General features: G+C 50.5%; 1 pseudogene; it reads left to right on the top strand.

Moving 5' to 3' along the window:
- LOC142192831 (uncharacterized) overlaps positions 1-6,559 on the top strand; it is a 319,569-nt pseudogene that overhangs the window by 13,157 nt on the left and 299,853 nt on the right.

The raw sequence follows: 6,559 nt of genomic DNA on the forward strand, positions 1-6,559 counted from the left end.
CATCCGTGAGGTACCGCAGGCTTCCACTGGGTTTTCTCCTTTTGAGTTGGTTTACAGCAGACATCCTAGGGGTCTGTTGGACATCACCAAAGAGACGTGGGAGCAAGAACCCACCCACCCACAAAAGTGTTACTGAACATATTGCTGGTATGCAGGACAGGATAGCGGCAGTCATGCCCATGGTTAGTGAACATCTGCAGGAGGCCCAAAAGGCTCAGAGCCATGTTTACAATAGGTCGGCAAGGGTAAGGACCTTTAAACCCGGGGACAAGAGTACTTGTACTCATTCCCACAGTGGAGAGTAAGTTTCTTGCCAAATGGCAGGGCCCCTATGAGGTAATGGAAAAGATAGGGGAAGTGAACTACAAGGTTCATCAGCCAGGTAGGAGAAAACCTGAACAGGTATCATGTAACCTGCTAAAGGCGTGGAAAGACAGAGAGAGTCTGCTTACAGGGAACCAGGAGAGTCTGCTGACAGGGAACCAAGAGAGTCTGCTTACAGGGAACCAGGAAAGTCTGCTTACAGGGAACCAGGAGAGTCTGCTTATAGGGAACCAGGAGAGTCTGCTTACAGGGAACCAGGAGAGTCTGCTTACAGGGAACCAGAAGAGTCTGCTGACAGGGAACCAGGAGAGTCTGCTTACAGGGAACCAAGAGAGTCTGCTTATAGGGAACCAGGAGAGTCTGCTTACAGGGAACCAGAAGAGTCTGCTGACAGGGAACCAAGAGAGTCTGCTGACAGGGAACCAGGAGAGTCTGCTGACAGGGAACCAAGAGAGTCTGCTTACAGGGAACCAGGAAAGTCTGCTTACAGGGAACCAGGAGAGTCTGCTTATAGGGAACCAGGAGAGTCTGCTTACAGGGAACCAGGAGAGTCTGCTTACAGGGAACCAGGAGAGTCTGCTTACAGGGAACCAGGAGAGTCTGCTTACAGGGAACCAGAAGAGTCTGCTGACAGGGAACCAGGAGAGTCTGCTTACAGGGAACCAAGAGAGTCTGCTTATAGGGAACCAGGAGAGTCTGCTTACAGGGAACCAGGAGAGTCTGCTGACAGGGAACCAAGAGAGTCTGCTGACAGGGAACCAGGAGAGTCTGCTGACAGGGAACCAAGAGAGTCTGCTTACAGGGAACCAGGAAAGTCTGCTTACAGGGAACCAGGAGAGTCTGCTTATAGGGAACCAGGAGAGTCTGCTTACAGGGAACCAGGAGAGTCTGCTTACAGGGAAGCAGGAGAGTCTGCTTACAGGGAACCAGAAGAGTCTGCTGACAGGGAACCAGGAGAGTCTGCTTACAGGGAACCAAGAGAGTCTGCTTATAGGGAACCAGGAGAGTCTGCTTACAGGGAACCAGAAGAGTCTGCTTACAGGGAACCAGAAGAGTCTGCTGACAGGGAACCAAGAGAGTCTGCTTACAGGGAACCAGGAAAGTCTGCTTACAGGGAACCAGGAAAGTCTGCTTACAGGGAACCAGGAGAGTCTGCTTATAGGGAACCAGGAGAGTCTGCTTACAGGGAACCAGGAGAGTCTGCTTACAGGGAACCACGAGAGTCTGCTGACAGGGAACCAGGAGAGTCTGCTTACAGGGAACCAAGAGAGTCTGCTTATAGGGAACCAGGAGAGTCTGCTTATAGGGAACCAAGAGAGTCTGCTTACAGGGAACCAAGAGAGTCTGCTTATAGGGAACCAGAAGAGTCTGCTGACAGGGAACCAAGAGAGTCTGCTTACAGGGAACCAGGAAAGTCTGCTTACAGGGAACCAGGAGAGTCTGCTTATAGGGAACCAGGAGAGTCTGCTTACAGGGAACCAGGAGAGTCTGCTTACAGGGAACCAGAAGAGTCTGCTGACAGGGAACCAGGAGAGTCTGCTTACAGGGAACCAAGAGAGTCTGCTTATAGGGAACCAGGAGAGTCTGCTTACAGGGAACCAGAAGAGTCTGCTGACAGGGAACCAAGAGAGTCTGCTGACAGGGAACCAGGAGAGTCTGCTGACAGGGAACCAAGAGAGTCTGCTTACAGGGAACCAGGAAAGTCTGCTTACAGGGAACCAGGAGAGTCTGCTTATAGGGAACCAGGAGAGTCTGCTTACAGGGAACCAGGAGAGTCTGCTTACAGGGAACCAGGAGAGTCTGCTTACAGGGAACCAGGAGAGTCTGCTTACAGGGAACCAGAAGAGTCTGCTGACAGGGAACCAGGAGAGTCTGCTTACAGGGAACCAAGAGAGTCTGCTTATAGGGAACCAGGAGAGTCTGCTTACAGGGAACCAGGAGAGTCTGCTGACAGGGAACCAAGAGAGTCTGCTGACAGGGAACCAGGAGAGTCTGCTGACAGGGAACCAAGAGAGTCTGCTTACAGGGAACCAGGAAAGTCTGCTTACAGGGAACCAGGAGAGTCTGCTTATAGGGAACCAGGAGAGTCTGCTTACAGGGAACCAGGAGAGTCTGCTTACAGGGAAGCAGGAGAGTCTGCTTACAGGGAACCAGAAGAGTCTGCTGACAGGGAACCAGGAGAGTCTGCTTACAGGGAACCAAGAGAGTCTGCTTATAGGGAACCAGGAGAGTCTGCTTACAGGGAACCAGAAGAGTCTGCTTACAGGGAACCAGAAGAGTCTGCTGACAGGGAACCAAGAGAGTCTGCTTACAGGGAACCAGGAAAGTCTGCTTACAGGGAACCAGGAAAGTCTGCTTACAGGGAACCAGGAGAGTCTGCTTATAGGGAACCAGGAGAGTCTGCTTACAGGGAACCAGGAGAGTCTGCTTACAGGGAACCACGAGAGTCTGCTGACAGGGAACCAGGAGAGTCTGCTTACAGGGAACCAAGAGAGTCTGCTTATAGGGAACCAGGAGAGTCTGCTTATAGGGAACCAAGAGAGTCTGCTTACAGGGAACCAAGAGAGTCTGCTTATAGGGAACCAGAAGAGTCTGCTGACAGGGAACCAAGAGAGTCTGCTTACAGGGAACCAGGAGAGTCTGCTTACAGGGAACCAGGAGTCTGCTTACAGGGAACCAGGAGAGTCTGCTTACAGGGAACCAAGAGAGTCTGCTTACAGGGAACCGGGAGAGTCTGCTTACAGGGAACCGGGAGAGTCTGCTTACAGGGAACCAGGAGAGTCTGCTTACAGGGAACCAAGAGAGTCTGCTTACAGGGAACCAGGAGAGTCTGCTTACAGGGAACCAGGAGAGTCTGCTTACAGGGAACCAAGAGAGTCTGCTTACAGGGAACCAGGAGTCTGCTTACAGGGAACCAGGAGAGTCTGCTTACAGGGAACCAAGAGAGTCTGCTTACAGGGAACCGGGAGAGTCTGCTTACAGGGAACCAGGAGAGTCTGCTTACAGGGAACCAGGAGTCTGCTTACAGGGAACCAGGAGAGTCTGCTTACAGGGAACCGGGAGAGTCTGCTTACAGGGAACCAGGAGAGTCTGCTTACAGGGAACCAAGAGAGTCTGCTTATAGGGAACCAGGAGAGTCTGCTTACAGGGAACCAGGAGAGTCTGCTTACAGGGAACCAAGAGAGTCTGCTTATAGGGAACCGGGAGAGTCTGCTTATAGGGAACCAGGAGAGTCTGCTTATAGGGAACCAGGGGAGTCTGCTTACAGGGAACCAGGAGAGTCTGCTTACAGGGAACCAGAAGAGTCTGCTGACAGGGAACCAGGAGAGTCTGCTTACAGGGAACCAAGAGAGTCTGCTTATAGGGAACCAGGAGAGTCTGCTTACAGGGAACCAAGAGAGTCTGCTTATAGGGAACCAGAAGAGTCTGCTGACAGGGAACCAAGAGAGTCTGCTTACAGGGAACCAGGAGAGTCTGCTTACAGGGAACCAGGAGTCTGCTTACAGGGAACCAGGAGAGTCTGCTTACAGGGAACCAGGAGAGTCTGCTTATAGGGAACCAGGAGAGTCTGCTTACAGGGAACCAGGAGCGTCTGCTTATAGGGAACCAGGAGAGTCTGCTTATAGGAAACCAGGAGAGTCTGCTGACAGGGAACCAGGAGAGTCTGCTTATAGGAAACCAGGAGAGTCTGCTTATAGGAAACCAGGAGCGTCTGCTTATAGGGAACCAGGAGAGTCTGCTTATAGGAAACCAGGAGAGTCTGCTGACAGGGAACCAGGAGAGTCTGCTTACAGGGAACCAAGAGAGTCTGCTTATAGGGAACCTGGAGAGTCTGCTTACAGGGAACCAAGAGAGTCTGCTTACAGGGAACCAGGAGAGTCTGCTTACAGGGAACCAGGAGAGTCTGCTTACAGGGAACCAAGAGAGTCTGCTTACAGGAAACCAGGAGAGTCTGCTTATAGGAAACCAGGAGAGTCTGCTTACAGGGAACCAAGAGAGTCTGCTTACACGGAACCAAGAGAGTCTGCTTACAGGGAACCAGGAGAGTCTGCTTACAGGGAACCAGGAGAGTCTGTTTACAGGGAACCAGGAGAGTCTGCTTACAGGGAACCAAGAGAGTCTGCTTATAGGGAACCAGGAGAGTCTGCTTACAGAAAGATCTCCAGCTAAACTGTCTCCCGTGAAATCCCCACAGGCTGTAGTTGGGACTACAGAAGTAGCAGCAGGGGTAGGAATATCAGAGACCCTCACAAAAACACTGCAACAAGAGTGCAAAGAGTTTGTAGCTATGAATACAGATGTGTTCTCTGAGTACCCCGGGCATACATCTCTAATCAAGCATGATATTGTTACTGAGACCCATGTGAAAGTACGGATGAGGTCGTACCGGGTCCCCGAGGCTCGCCGACAGGCCATTTCAGGGGAGGTGCAGAAAATGTTAAAATTGAGAGTCATTGAGGAGTCCAAAAGTGAATGGGCCAGAACCATTGTTTTAGTTCCCAAACCAGATGGGACATTGCGTTTCTGCAATGACTACAGGAAACTAAACGAGGTGTCTAAGTTTGACACGTACCCCATGCCTCGGGTGGACGAACTTATTGAGAGGCTGGTAGGGGCCCGGTACTTCTCTATGCTTGATCTCACTAAGGGATATTGGCAGGTACCCCTGACAGATAGCGCTAAAGAAAAGACTGCCTATATCACCCCTGAGGGACTTTTTCACTATGTCGTGTTACCGTTCAGGCTCCATGTGGCCCCAGCCACGTTCCAAAGGTTAATGGTCATAGTGTTGAAACCTCATAGAAAATACGCCTCTGCATATCTGGATGACATCATCATTTTCAGCAATGACTGGGAGAGTCATTTGGCCAAGGTACAAGCTGTAGTGGATTCTTTGAGAGCAGCCAGCCTGACTGCCAACTCCAAAAAGTGTGCTTAGGGGATGGAGGAGACACGCTATTTGGGGTATGTGATTGGCCGTGGTATAATCAAACCCAAGGTCAACGCTATCCGGAAATGGCCTCAACCCCTGAGCACCAAACAAGTTAGGTCATTTCTGGGCATAGTTGGGTATTACAGGCAGTTTATACCCATCTTTGCCACGGTATCTGCTCCCTTGACGGACCTTCTAAAGAGTAAAAGGTTCGTTATGGTTTAGTGGAATGACCAGGCTGAAAGTGCTTTTCAGGCGCTAAAGGTGGCCTTGTGTGGATATCCTGTCCTCATTACACCCAACTTTAGGAGGGAGTTTGTGGTCCAGATGGACGCATCAGAAGTAGGGCTGGGAGCTGTCCTGTCTCAGGAGGTGAATGGAGAAAAACATCTGGTCACCTACCTGAGCAGGAAACTCACGCCAGCAGAAAATAACTACAGCAAAGTGGAGAAGGAGTGTCTGGCCATAAAATGGGCATTAGAGGCCCTGAGGTACTGCTTGCTGGGGAGGCAGTTCTGTCTGGTGACCGACCAGTCGCCCCTCACTAGGATGAGCAGGACCAAGGATAAGAATGCCAGGGTGACTAGGTGGTTCTTGTCACATCAGAATTTTAGGTTCACAGTGGAGCACAGAGCCTGAAAACTGCAAGGCAATGTGGATGCTTTGTCCCGAGCTTATTGTTTGGTGTCTGGAGTTCGCCCCGAGGGGTCAGAAATGAGGCGGTGTGTGTGTGTGGGGGTTATGTGAGAAGGGTATGTTCTGGGAAAACAGGTACATTCCAGCCAGGCAGCTAAAGGGTGTTTGGTAAGACTCACACAAGGAAGCTCAGCTGACTAATCTAGGCCTGATATTAGTCTGTGTGTGAAGACTAAGAGTGTGGCACCACACTGACAGAGCTGACCTTTCCTGACCAAACCTACAAAGCAGGTACTGTGCCACCCATTGTTGTTGCCAAGGTGGGAGCCTGGTAGCCAGGCTTCTGTATAGTCAGGAGAAAAGTTTCTTATGTTTAGTTAGTTCTCAGCCAAGAAAGTTTTTTTGTTTTGTTTGTATGTGCCTCTACAAACATAGTTTATGCACAAGAAGTGAATAAATACTGAACTTAAGTGCAACCCAGTCTCTGTGTCCCTGTTTCCTGCACTGCTACCTAGCATCTACTTGAGCGATTCCCCACACCATGCACAGATGTACAAAAATCGACACTTTTCTACCTGAAAATTTGTAAGGAAAAAAAAACATGTAAGGAAAATCACAAATTTGTAGAGCATTTCACGGAGACCTATTAAATTACACTAACAGAAA

The sequence above is a fragment of the Leptodactylus fuscus genome, chromosome 1, assembly GCF_031893055.1.
Source record: "Leptodactylus fuscus isolate aLepFus1 chromosome 1, aLepFus1.hap2, whole genome shotgun sequence".
Classification (NCBI taxonomy): Eukaryota; Metazoa; Chordata; class Amphibia; order Anura; family Leptodactylidae; genus Leptodactylus; species Leptodactylus fuscus.